Consider the following 13,542-nt stretch of genomic DNA (forward strand, 5'->3'; position numbering starts at 1 on the left):
CACTATCCACAAAAATGAAAGAGCAGCAGAATGCTTTCACTGGTGTTGGTTTCCATGATAGCCGAGCAGAAAGGCAATGTCAGTCCCAGGAGTAGCCTCAATAGATCAGTAGTGCCACCCAGCTCATGAGCTCCAAGGAAAGCTGCCTTAGAATACTTCAGAGTCTGGTATAAGACTCTTCCTACGCCAATGCGTGTGATTTTGCAGGGTTATGCAAAGTTGTGCTCAGAAACACTGTCTATTTTGGAGAGAGTGTTGCAGAGGAGCTCATCTGTTGAAAGCCCACAAGCAGTTTTATTCATGAAGACTTTAGGACTCAGGACCCTTGGAGAACTCTGGAGAATTTCAAAAAGCCAGATGATTTCTCTTCGCTGTTCTATGACACTAAGATCTACAGAGCCATTCTTCCTTAGCTGAGGGGAGCTCTGAGGTCTCCTTTGTTTCCACATTTTTAATGCCTAATTGCCCGAACTGGCCCTATACAGAACAGTACAGCTCTAACTACTTTCTAATGTATTTAAATGTATGCAATAAAAGTGTGGCTACAGTGCAATTAAAGTGCCATTTCTGTTCATTTTAAATGTCAGTGTAATTTAAGTTCACAGATAATAATATTCATAAATCTGTAGAACTTCCTATGGATTTGCTCAGGCTCCCCACTTAATATTTTTGGAGATTTCCATATGTGAAAATTTCAACTTCTGTTATCACTAGTGCTTGATTAGATAGAAGTACTGTCTTTGACCCAAGGTTTGCCTATGCTGAATATCTGTTGCAGGCTGATATGTGCTCTATCGTGTTAGACTTCTTGTTCATCATTTTTTTGGTCAAAAATCACCTGACACTTTACAGTTCTTTAACCTGAAAGCAACTCTATTGAGATGGAAGGATAATGCATTCTCTCTGTATTCTGAAAATGGACAAGTATCCTTGAAAAACAGCTGCTGGAAATGAAAATGGAAAGCCAGCATCTGCATCTTCCTGAGAAAGATGCTGAAGCTGTAAAATGTTCTGGTTGGGTTGTGAGGAGTTTCTGATTATGGCTGTAGGCAATAATAGGACTTCAGGGTGTTGGTCTCAAGATTTGTAGCTGAAAGGTGTATAAGAACCTCAGGCCATAGACACTAAATATTTTACCCCCAATAAAAGTACTGCCATTGTAGATCAACAGGATGCAGTCCAGAACGCAGACTCTAAATCTACTGTCCTATCAGCATGGAGGCCATGAAACAGGAGTGCCCTCGATCGCTGCTAGCAGATTCAATGTGTTAATGTTCAGTCTTCTTGCCACCTCAGTTGCTCTACTCCAGCACCATCTCCATCCACACCAGCTACTACCCCCCAAAGTGCAGTACTCAGAAATGTCCTGGTTCTGTTGCTTGCCTTTTTGAATAGCTCTTTGCTCCATTTCTTAGGGGCAAAGCTCAGAAAAATGCCTCCAGGGCAAGTTCAACCTAGAGAGAAGCTTGTGCAACAATTAACTTACAGAATGAAAAATAACATTTTCCTGTACCTCTCCCCATCATATTTACGCATCCTGAAGTCACATCTTCATTAGTATTTTCCAAGATACACCAGCACTTGGTAGTTTGCATCTTCTATGTTATCTGTCAAACTTCCTCACATGCCCAAATCCCACGTGGCATGCACTGATTTTTCCTTCAAGTTGGCACACCCATCATGAGTTATGAAGCCCTTCTGGAAAGGGGAAACTAAAGAAAAGCTAGTGCTTTTACTGCTGCTGATATGATGACTAGGACTTCTGGCTTAGGTAGTTGTCCTTTACTGTTTAGCGAGTGGATTTCTCTAGCAGCCTGAGGAAAGAGCAACCTCTAATCTCTGTCTCAGGAACAAGTGGAGGACCTTCACAGAGAAATAATTCCCCAGGAAGAACGGGAAGATTTCCCAGAACATAATAAAGGGCATGGTAAAAAAGGAAAGGAGAAAATGAGAAACACTTCTGTGAAGGAGGAACAGACGGTTTCTTGTGGAGGGCATGGCAGCTCCCTCATGGCCATCTCACAGCCTACAAGTGAACCTCCTTGCCTCCAGTACTTTTACAATTCACAAAGAAAACCAAGTTCAAGGGCTATTATGGACAGTAAATGCTATGCAAGAATAAAACGAACAAGCAAACACACAAACAGACAAAAACACAAGAGGAAACATCGACTCAGCCAACAGCATGGAACAGGCAAGTCTAGATCTATTCTGCTGGGACACTACTGACAAACATGACAGAAAAGCAGCAGTATTTGGTTTCATATTTCAGAACCCAAACTTAGTCCCTACATGGGCTGCTGCAGAAACAAGTCTGGGAGAAGTGTCTGCTTGGTTTAGTCACATCCTACTCAGGAGCTTTACTCTGAAATCACTGTGTGAATATAAATGTGGTTGCAGCACCAATATACTTCCTCACTGCTGCTTTGAACTCACTTGGGAAACGGCTGTCACTTACTTGCAAAAAAAAAAAAAAAGAAAAACACAGAAGAAAATGAGATAAAACAAAGCAAGTAATGTGGATTATTTCACTGGCCCATAAACTCCTTAATCCTGTTGCTTCCATGTACATAAGCATCCCAGAAATCCAATGGTTTTATTTCAAAACACCAGTGTGATTCACATTAAAGCAGTTTAATCACCAGGGCAGGATTAATTTCCGCTAAACCTGGCTGTTCAAAATTTGGGTGTCAAGCTGTCTCAATCCTCCATGCAAACAATAAACAGATGGGTAGTTCAAGACAATCGTGACAGTAGTTAGAGCCTAGGCACCCAGGCAAGGCTCCAGGCTTGGGGCAGAATAGCTGGAAGACTGTGTAGAGGAAATGGACCTGGGAGTATTGGTCAGTGCTTGGCTGAACATGAGCCAGCAGTGTGCCCAGGTGGCCAAGAAGTCCAATGGCATCCTGGCCTGTATTAGAAATAGTTTAGCCAGCAGGAGCACTCCGTACTCAGAACTGGTGAGGTCACACTTTGAGTACTGTGTTCAGTGTTGGGACCCTCACTGCAAGACAGACACTGAGGCCCTGGAGTGCATCCAGAGAAGGGCAGTGAAGCTGTGAGGGCTCTGGAGCACAAGTCCTATGGGAAGCAGCTGAAGAAACTGGGATTGTTCAGTCTGGAGAAGAGGAGGCTCAGGGGTGACCTTATCACTCTCTACAACTGCCTGAAGAGAGGCTGTGGTGAGGTGGGAGGTGGCTACTTCTCCCATGTAACTAGCAATAGGACTAGAAGGAATGGCCTCAAGTTGTGCCAGGGGAGAATCAGGCTGGACGTCAGGAAATACTTCTTCTCCAAGAGTGGTCAGGCACTGGAACGGGCTGTCCATGGAGGTGGTGGAGTCACTGTTCCTGGAGGTGTTCAAAAAACGTTTAGATGTTGTAATGAGGGACATGGTTTAGTGGGAAATATTGGTGATAGGTGGACGGTTGGACTGGATGATCTTTGAGATCTTTTCTAACCTTGGTGATGCTATGGATTTAGGAAATCGGGTCAATACCACAGGAAAGTAAATGTTAGGTTTTATGGGCTAAAGACAAATCCTTTGGGTAGACCGTTCTATGCATCATAAATAATGAATAAACAACCCGCTACCAAAGCAGACAACCGTGGAACAGTTTACACAGCCTTATAAAACAACATTTTTCTTAGGCTGTTTTGCCTTATAGTAATGCCAGTGGGAAAGAAAACCTGTAGACAAACAAAAATGACTCAGACATATTTTCCCTGAAGGCTTCTGGATCCCAAGGGAATTTTTTCTTTTCAATTTAATAAAGAGAGTCTGAATTCATATAGAGATCCTGAACTAAAATTTCTACTTTGCTGAACTTGCATTCAGCCTTGCTACCTACGCCTCTGATCTTGGTTTAGGATGACGGTTAATTCAGATAAGTCCAAAAAGAGATAGCTTGGTAATTGCTTATGCAAAGAAAACCTTATCTGTTTCAAACATAAAGTCTGACAGAAAACTTACAGCTATGAAGGGTAAAATGCATTTTATCCTTGTTTATACTACTTAAAGCTGGGGTAGGGGGAGATGTAACACAGGGTGTTTGTTTTGCTCTGGGAATGCAGCTCTTAAAAGAATTAGTCATCTCAGAGAAATTAAATAGAAAAAAAATAATAAGACTGAAAGGAATTATTCGTGCCCATGTAAAACAAAACATTCTTCAATTAAAAAAAAGAAAAGAAAAACGAGGAGCTATTATTTGATTCTAAAGCTCACTGATGCAAAGTAATGCAAACAGCTCAAGGATTTCCAGAGCTAATGTGTCCTTCATGAGTAGAGAAGGACAGGGCACATACCCAGGCAGGAAAGCTGCCCTCTTCACATGTTAGCAATGCCACCAGAAAATGCCACCTACACAGCTGACAATACTAATATTCTGACCTTAATTCCTACATTCATATTCTGAAGTTAACCAACTAAATGAGTTTAGGTTAATCATCCTCTAGGAACTCCACAGCAGGACTGGGATATGCAACACATGTGCAACATAGAAAGCTTGTCTGACCCAGAGCTACAAATATGCCTTAGAATGTGTGTATCTTACATGGTGTGAATTAATAACAGCTTGGGCTACAAGGAGATGGTCACTGTAGTGGCCAACTCCAGTTTTGGCATCACACTCACCCAAGTGGGTGCCTGGATCCACATCATGAATCTATTCCACAGAATCAGAAAAACACAGCTGGAGATGAAGGAGAGGGAGATGACTTTTCCATTTCCAACGCACTGGGAGGTGGAGAAGAGCCAAGAGCCCAGAGTGGCCAAGTGCCTTCTGGCTTTGCTGTGTGAATACAGGGACAGTGTCAGAGCCAGAGAAGGGTGGAATCTGCCAGGAAGGAATGGTCCTCGTGGCCATCACACGGGGACCCCTCAACTCCTGTCCCACATGGAAACGATGGACCTTGGGGCTAACCAAAGAGCCTCCCTTTGCCTCTAGTGAAATCAGCACGAAAACTCCTTCCAAATTCAGCCAAAAGAGTACTCCAGGCACTGCTGACAGTCTCCATGCACTGAGAGATACCATAAGGAAAATCACTTTTTTATTAGCTATTTACATTTGCAGGGGTCATTTAAGGGTTGTACTGAAAAAGCACCAGTCATGAACAAGTAAAAATGGACACAGAATGAAATAAGACCCTGTTGTACTAAAGGATGTACAAGAATGAAAAAGACAGCCATTATCCTAAAAGCACAGATAATAAAACATTTATGGCCTATCTTTGGATTCTTTGTCAGTGATCTTTCGGTCCATGGTGGCCCATGAATCCTCCTCATTAAATGCTCTGTCTATCACTGGAGCTCATATTCAAAAGGATGCTACTTAAAATACAGACAGGCTCTAACCACTGCTGCAGAAAACACCAATTGTTCCCTCCACATCATCTGATGCTCTGGGCACACTTGGGGAGCTCCGGACCAGTCTGACAGGCAGCAGTTTCTGTCCTTTATAAGTTCAGTATTACAGAACTTTCCCCTAAAATGAAATGCCTTGCTACTTTTGGTCACTTTCAACTTCAGCAATTGAGTTCTATCTTTTTCTTAAATTCATGTTGAAACCTTCATAATTCTTACTTTGGTAAGGAGAGAATGTATTTGAGAGAAAAGCAACAAGCTCAACCTTTTCCACCTGCATTTGAAGTTTAGAAAGGAAGAAAGGAAAATGCTTGCCCTGTGACCAGGGCTCTTCAGTAGATGGCAACTTGCCTCATCTGTGTTTTTGCTGCTTCATGCAATCTTTTGGCAATACCACTTACATTTGAGATGCAACAGCACTGAAATATCAAAGACTTTGCTAAAGAAAGCAGCCATGGACACAGTTCAGTAGAATTTATTTTTATAAAACACTCTTTGCATGAAGCAATCCACGTCCAACAGCAGGACATCAGACAGTGATTTGAGGTTATTGTTCATATACATAGTTTGAAAATGTAGGGTTGCATTTTGGTGTAAGCACACGACAGGGAATTCTGCCTCCTTTCCCAGCTCTATGGCTGTGAGGGGTAACCAGCAGAGCACAAGTTTGCTCCTTGGATGACAAGAGCAGATTCATGCCAGCCGCAGTCTGCCATTACCTAGTGATATGTTCAGTGATGGTGGTGGGATTGTTCCTCAAGTCCAGTGTACAATTCTGTGACAACGTGGATTTGCGTGTGGGAGAGACGGCCTTCATTAACAGTTCCAAACGTGTTTCTCATCACCATCCATGGATTCCCCACCAGTCTTTGCACCAAGAGCCATCTCCCACTTGGCAAGGTCACTGGGCAGCCTAACTCTGCACCATGCCCCAGATATGGGTATGGCCAAGGCCAGATGAACATAAAACATGCTGTAGGTAACCAGCTCCTACAGAATGCCTAAAATGACTTGCCAGCTTTGAGCAGTAAAGCAGTGAAGCAGCTGCTGCTGGGTGCAGCATGGCAGGTGCACACCACATCACAGAAGAGTTGGATGAAATTCTCTTTCCATCAAAATCCCCACTTGGAGAGATTTTCCTCTAAGGCAAATATGACTTTGCATTCAGCCTGCTGCCCCCTGGGGAGACTACACCTGAAGTTAGCTAGGAGATGCTGTTACTCTCTGCCTTTCGTTGAGCAGGTGGCATGGCTCAGGTGGTAGCATATCACCCCTCAACACATGGGTAGACCCCAAGGTAGGCTTGGTTTATAACTTGATGCCAAGAGGAATATCTGAATGAGTAGTGTTCTGTAAGAAATAGCTGATAACTTCAAAATCTGGTCCATGTTCGTGAGCAGAATAAAGGCCAAAAGACGTAATTCAGAGAACATAACTTATTCCTGTGCCTTCCTGAATGGGATGTTAGCGTCAAAGGTGCTACAAATTGAGATGCCAAGCGGAGGCTAGGTCAGTGTCTGGAGATCCAAGGCAACAGCAGTAGCTGGAAATACAGCAAGAGGATGGCTGGGCTGTTGATGAAAAAGAGTTCGTTTCTCCAGAAGCTAAATATACAGTGTGTGCCACCTGCAGCTGCTTATACTTGAGCCAAGTTAAAAGAAGTGGATCAGGAAGCTTGAGGTGGCTCTGAGCTTCTCTTAGCCGCCAAGAGGGGAGCCCAATGTTGAGCAAGCCCTGAGCAAGCTGGGGAGGCTCTGAAGCCCCAGCTCTGTCCTGCCAAAGCTGCACATATTTATTCTAGTATGCAAGATCAGGAGTACAAGATGGCCCCTTTTCAAATCCAGCCTGACTCGATGTCATTTCAATAGCTTGGCACCAACCTGTACCTCTGTGGCCTTGAGGAGTTCTGTCGCCTGTATCAGCAAAAGATTAGGGCCGGGCCTGTGCTGGTCACCAGTACTGGAGGGATAATTACCATCCTTCATCAAGGTTGCAGAAGAGTGGCTGTGAGGCAGCAGCATCTGGGGTCTAAAGGCACTTGAATTGCAAATGGCATTTGTTCCGCTCCTCTTCAGCAGCCCTCTGGTGTGTGCGCAGCCACCGCAACAGCCACCTTTGTTAGCAAAAACGAGTGAATTCAGCATTCATTTTAGAGCATTAAAACTTCAGATGGCTTCCTCGGGGTGGCCGTTACGTGACGCAATTACACTGTTGCCGATTCTTCACTTTTTTATTCTTGCATGGTTTTCTCTGGGGAAAGTCAGGCTGAAAGCAACAGCTATTTACAAACATTACAGCCCTGACTCTGGCTCTTTGCCAAGGATTTCCATTAAGCGAAAGCTATGTTGAATAAAAAGGCTGTGTCAAGGCCAATATACACCAGGTGGGGTTTCATTACATATCTTGGCTTTTATTGCCCTCATTTGACTGAAAACAAATAACATTACCGCTCCTTAACAGAAGATTTAACCTGTATACAAGCCTGCTTTGATTTTTATTGTTTTTCCTTTTAGAATAAAGTGTTCAAGTTATGCATAGGTGTAAGCACCAGCAGACACACCTGGGAGGTGTGCAGGCCTGATGGAAGCAGCTTGGCTGCACTTCAGTCAGGATGCTCATGCACGGATAGAAAGCTGTTCTGTTTTTGGGAGGGTTGCAGTGTTCATTTTCTTTTTTTTTTTTTTGTTATCTTCCCTCTCAGTTTTCTTTATTTTGATTCTAATTCTTGCTTTCCTGTGAAATCTTCAAACTGACCCCCTGGCCTTCTTAGAACTATTCTTTAACCAGTTGTGCTTGAATTTTCTGCTTTTAACACCAGCCACACAACACCAAAGGCACCAAACGCACCCTCCCCAAGCACCAGTACAGCACCCTCCCCAAGCACGAGTACAGCATGACCTCATGGAGACAGAAGCACCTCCTATATGCACTATTGGCAACACATGGGGTCCAGGCTGCACAGCAATGATAAGGTTCCCTTCTAGGGCTGGCAGTGCATTTTGAATAGTCACCTTTGAAGGTGGTAGAACCAGGGCATGCTCCCAAACTGCAGCGAGGGGTTTCTCCCATGCAGCTGAAAAATAAACACAAGGCAATTGTGAGGGTGAGGAAAGAGGAGGGGAGGAAGGCTTGGCCCAAGATGTCCTTGTGCCTGGTCTCCTGTAACAGTGAGAACGCCGCCATGTCCCCTTCCAAAAACCACGATCTCCTGAGTGATGCTCCAGCTCACCTTATACAGCTGCACCTCAGGGACCAGCACTGTTTTTAACCTTTAGGAAATTTACGTTAGTAATGAGCAAGTACCACTTCTTCATGTCAGCCAGTGGGACTCTACTGTAGCCTCTTTTGGGCAGCCACAAGAGGGCAATAGGACCAAACTTACCTTCTCTGGGATGAGATGTCCCGCTCAAACGAAAGTAAGTGCATGCAAAGCTCTTCCTGCGAGCTGCTGGACACTCAGCAAAGTACAAGTGCAAAAAGCTGCCTAGAGACGGGAGAGGCACCAGCAGGAGGGAGGCACTGCCAGTTTTGATGGACAAGGTTAGTGGGAGCTGCTTGCTCCCCTCTGAGTTTCACCATGGCTTTCAGGAGGTATCTTCCAGCACTGCCAGCTAGAACTAGCAAGCACACGGATTGATAAATGTCATCAACATACTAAACCAATTGTGTCCTCTCCCATCCTGATAGCTGAAGTAGCGTGTTCTCACCGTAACAAACCTTAGAGAGAACCAGATGAACATTCATTTTGTGTAAGTACCCATCATAGCAGGGTTCAGCAATTTGCTAGATCGGAATAACGAAGAAACCTGCTATTTGCATAGAACATTGCTGTATTTTACTTCTGAACCTTCTATTTAGCAACCTTTAAACAATTTCTAAAGAGAGGCAAGGAAAAGAGGGAAAGCTGTACTTTTGTACATGTTACACACAGCGTGCTGTGAATATAACAAAAAGCAAGGCTGTTGAATCCACGTCAGCTCTGTGTGAACAGCCATTCTAATAGTACTCATTACCAAAGGGAAAATTAGTTCGTGCTGTTGGAATTGTTATAAACAAGGGTTGTCAAAAGCTGAGTTTATTATTCTGAAGCTGGACTGAATTTAAAAATGTTACTGAAGATTTTTCCAGTCGCCTAATAATTTTATTAGAAACCACTTAAAAGATCAGCTGAAAATGTGGTAATGCCTGCACAACACAAACAAGGCTTGCCCTTCGGCATGCAGAGCTATTGTGGTTTTATGCTAAAGATTTATGTAAAGCAGCCATGGAGGTTAGTGATGCTGCTGACCTCCATGTGAGAGCAGTGTTACTAACAGAGGTCAGCCCCAACAATACGCTGCTGATTTCTGTAAAGACAAAAACCCCACGGGGTGAATATTCAACAGATTAAAGGAGACTGGAGTGCACCAAGGACCGGCTGTCTAGCTCCAGACAATTGCCTCAATCCAGAGCAGTGATACAGGAGGTGTTAACACCAAGTAGTCTGTTTGCAGAAACACGATGGTCTGAATTTCTGCCCTCACAGACGTGAGTTGGAGGTCCCAGCAGAAGCTGGAGGGTAAGGTTTCTTCACAGTAAGGGTGACAGAGCACTGGAACAGGCTGCCCAGAGAGGTTGTGGAGTCTCCTTCTCTGGAGACATTCAAGACCTGCTTGGATGCCTAACTGTGCAACCTGGTCTAGGGAGCCTGCTTTGGCAGGGGTGTTGGACTTGGTCTCTAGAGGTCCCTTCCAGCCTCCAGAATTCTGTGATTATGTGATTCTGTTAAGCATTCACCTTGGCTGACTTGGGTAAGAGCTCCCCACAGAGAAGGCACTGCTTTGGTTTGAGATGTTGCACCAACAAAGAAGAGTGCCAAGCTTCCCAGCTCCTTGCAAAACCCTTTCTTTGGAGGTGGATTATGAAGCAGCACAGAGGAGCTCACACCAGCATGGTATTTTGGCTGCAACATGGTAACTTATGCAAAGGAATGGAACAACACACAACAGCTACCCATTCCCCACAAAAAGCCCCTCCAGAGCCAAGGGGGGGTGCAACAGCAGTTTTCCTGTTTTTCTGATGTTGGAATTCAGGATAATCCACTCACTGAAAGAAAAAAAAAACTAAACTAAACTAAACTAAAACAAACAAACAAACAAAACAAAACAAACCATGGGAGCCCCAGAATGTGCCTGGAATTGTCAAGAGCCACATTGGCATGGGCACAGCAGCACCAGAGTCCCTGCATGGAGTGGCACCAGCTCTGTGCATGGACACCAGCCCCATGGGGTAACACCAGCTCAGCACGCATCAGCTCAAGTGACTGCAGCAAAGGCATTGCCTGATGTAAGGGATACAGCAGGGACAGCTGAGGAGGATTTCATTCCTTCAGCTGGATGATGGGAGGTCAAGACAGGCCACTGACCTCGTCAGCTGATCTCAGCAGGGAGAGCCTTGCATCGCTGACCGACGGACACCAAGCTGCCCCTTCACATCGGTGTCTAAGATTTCCTTGAGCACTGAGTTATGGAAAAGGTTTTGCTCCATTTCCCTCTATGGCTATCACATCAGCTCATGGGTAAATTGCTGTGACAATTAGGGAGAATAATGGGAAGACGTGACGCCTTTCTTTTACTTCAGTGCTGTCTACTGAAAACTGGAACTAAAAGACACTAGGCAGCTTCTTTCCTGCCTTTGGAATTTCATAGAGGGTGACATTAGAGCATTAAACAGGCAGAAATAATTATACTTGCACAGACTAAATTAAAAACAATGGGAGAAAGTGTACTATTTTCTTTGTAGCAGCCCTTGCCTGCAGCAGTTCTGTATGTTTCAGATAAATAGAGTAGACGCTGTGAAACCTTTTGGAAGCTAATCAAAACCTCTAACACGACAATAAAATCTTCTCACAGCTGGAGCCAGAGAGCAGCATTAATATTTACTAACCATTGAGTATATTTACATGAAAGAGAGGATTCTCAGACTATCTTTGATATGCAATTAAGGTATACACATGGACTGGCAGGAGCATCAATCTTTTTTATCATGTGTGTTAATGTTTCTGGTAACAAACTAATAATTATAAATGTACTTGGAAGATTCTTGCATTAGGGAGAGTTTTGTTGCAGACTTTATTCTCATCTGAGTACATCTTGAACTCAACTGTGGTTTCTGAATTGCAGGACATAGAGGACCAAAACCCAATGGTTTAATTTTGTATCAACAGTGTCAACACACAGCTTGTCAACTAAGATAGAGTGCGTGAACTACGAATGTATTTCACACTCAAGTAACAGTAGCACTCAACTGATGCGCAAGGCCAAAAAAAAAAAAAAAACCGGTTTGGTGACCAAAATACATACGTTCCAACTGGGAAATATGAAATTATATTCCCTTAGGTTCACACTTGCCTTTGTTGTCAGAGCCCAGTCTAAGATCTGCAGTGACAATGACTGAGAGCTGTGAGTAGATCTTGTAGCCCACCAGAACAACGAGGGCTGGTGAGGTCCCATGGCTCTGCAACATCGTGCACCAGAGCACAAGTCTGGGTCAACCCAGAAGAATCAGAGGTTTTTGATACATTAACCACGTAATTAAACAGTGGATGTAAGCATTAACAAAGGAGGAGGGAGGTGCATCTTGTCATCACAGCTCTATCCACATCTTCTGCATAGTTGTAAGGGTTTTGCCAAGGAGAACTACATGTTAGGGATGTTACATGCTAGGAATGCTGAAGAGACAGTTGCATTTGTATTGTGTTTTTATCATCTGGTCTAACATATGTTAGTGGGCTTGTTTGTACACACATTCTATCGATTTACCTGAAGATACAAGGCTGGACTAAATTGTCCAAAGAAAGTGATATTTTGCATAGAGAAACCTTTCTATGGATGTGAAAACTTAGCTTGTAACCGGTGGCATCAGTTCATAAACTTTTCCATATGAAATGACACTTGTTTAATTATAACAGTACAGTACTGCATGTAGCTTAGGTTCAGTATCTCTCCGTGAAATGCTCTGGATATTCATTCCCGCTTGTTCCAAGAAGCATCCAACTTTAGGGCTGTTCTGATAAGAACCAAGAAAGACTTTGGTACTTTATGATCTCAGGTTAATCCTATCATTCTATGCATGCTGGTTTTCAATATTATGTATCTGTTATTCATTTGAATTTGTGCTACAGGATTATCAATACAATATCCTGCATATCCCAGATCCAGAAAATGCTGAAAGATGGGAAAATAAAATCACAGCATCACAAAATATCGGCAGTGTTCAAAAAATGAAGGATTATGTATGTCATTGTGCCTTGTAATATTTGAACTATAAAAAAATTGGTATGGATCTTTAAAAACACTGGTTATGGATCTGCTGGTCATGAGCGATTCCTTCAGCATCATTCAAGGTTCTGTTAACAAGATGCTGTCAAACATACTGCTAGCAAAGTCTTGGGCTTTATCACTAGGAAAGGAGTTACTATGAGGAAAAATGGAAGAAATCCAATTTATTTATCTTTTTTGATTCTTTCTCTCAGCTAAGCTAATGCAAAGCCACTAGTATCAGAATCATGTTACTGGAATGAGTTTCACTTTCAAGTTGTCAGAGCTGCCATATTACAGCTGCCAGCACTGCAGGAAGATATTTATTGCATGAAAAACAACAGTTCCCATCGGATTTGGAAAACAATATAATTGCAGTATATAATAGAGCATAAGTTTCATAAATGCTGGAGGTGACTGGCCTCTCTCCCACTCTGACTCCATTTCCTTCTCCCTCCTCCACTCCCCAGGGCTAGGTCTGGGACCACTCCAAGTCAGCAATGTTCTCTGCATGACAAACGTGCTGATGGATTGGAAGGATAACAGCATTAATTGCCAGCTTAAGCCTAAAACTGCAGAAAGGAATTGCTAGGCAGAGCTTGGGGTCAGTTGCAACCAGCTTTACCCTTTTGAAGCCAGGAAGAACACTGAACATCCTCAGGCTACCAGCATGCAGGGCAGGGCACCTGGTGCAGACCCCAGACTGATGTGATCACCCCAGAAGACAACATCACGTTGTTTTCATCTCCCCACACCAAAGATACCGATTTTTGTTCAGGGATAAGAAATGAAGGTAAGGCCTTGGAAGAGATTCACAGGTTTGGCTGAAGGACAAATAAATGACCATCACTGAAAAGAAAGCAAGCCTGAGTCCAGTTTGTA

At 43.5% G+C, this 13,542-nt stretch overlaps 1 long non-coding RNA gene across 1 annotated transcript in view; it reads right to left on the reverse strand.

Moving 5' to 3' along the window:
• Positions 1-5,825: 5,825 nt before the first annotated feature.
• Positions 5,826-13,542, reverse strand: part of LOC149919118 (uncharacterized) — a 36,933-nt gene continuing 29,216 nt past the window's right edge. Inside the window, exons 2-3 of the long non-coding RNA XR_016464443.1 lie at positions 8,374-8,435; positions 5,826-7,475 (exon numbers count right to left, since the gene is read on the reverse strand). This is a non-coding gene — a long non-coding RNA (uncharacterized LOC149919118). The remainder of the gene's footprint in view (positions 7,476-8,373; positions 8,436-13,542) is intronic.

This window comes from Phasianus colchicus, chromosome 2 (genome assembly GCF_987193195.1).
Source record: "Phasianus colchicus chromosome 2, bPhaCol1.hap1.1, whole genome shotgun sequence".
NCBI lineage: Eukaryota > Metazoa > Chordata > Aves > Galliformes > Phasianidae > Phasianus > Phasianus colchicus.